Below are 475 nucleotides of genomic sequence, written 5' to 3' on the forward strand. Positions count from 1 at the left end.
AAGGACCTCTGACACTTTCCTGAGACTGGTTAGGAAAGTGGAACTTAATGTCACATGTATGAGGGTTTGCAGATATCACAGCTAACACAGAGACTGGAGTGGAAGGTTTGAGAATTGCGTAGTTGGTTGAATTGGTGGGTTAAATGTAAATTATTTCACCTTTCTTTTGAGAGTTAACTCCTAATAATTGAACCAGGGACAGAGGACCAAACTCAGTAGTAAAATGCTGCACATAAGTGTGTCACCCACAATAAGCAAACATGATTTGACAAGCAGCTCATTGACACCAAAGGAGAAGAGATTACAGAAGGTTTCTGGGAAGCAAAACATGATAAATGTCCTCTAACCACTTACTCATCCATCATATGCAAAACTCGGTTTTCTAGTTGAGTGTTCGAATTTTATTTTAGGTGAATGTTTTTTTCAAAGGCTTTTAAAAGAATTTAGTTGCAAACTCAGTAAATGCTCCCTGCCC

The sequence above is a fragment of the Myotis brandtii genome, unplaced genomic scaffold (genome assembly GCF_000412655.1).
Source record: "Myotis brandtii unplaced genomic scaffold, ASM41265v1 scaffold79, whole genome shotgun sequence".
NCBI classification, from domain to species: Eukaryota; Metazoa; Chordata; class Mammalia; order Chiroptera; family Vespertilionidae; genus Myotis; species Myotis brandtii.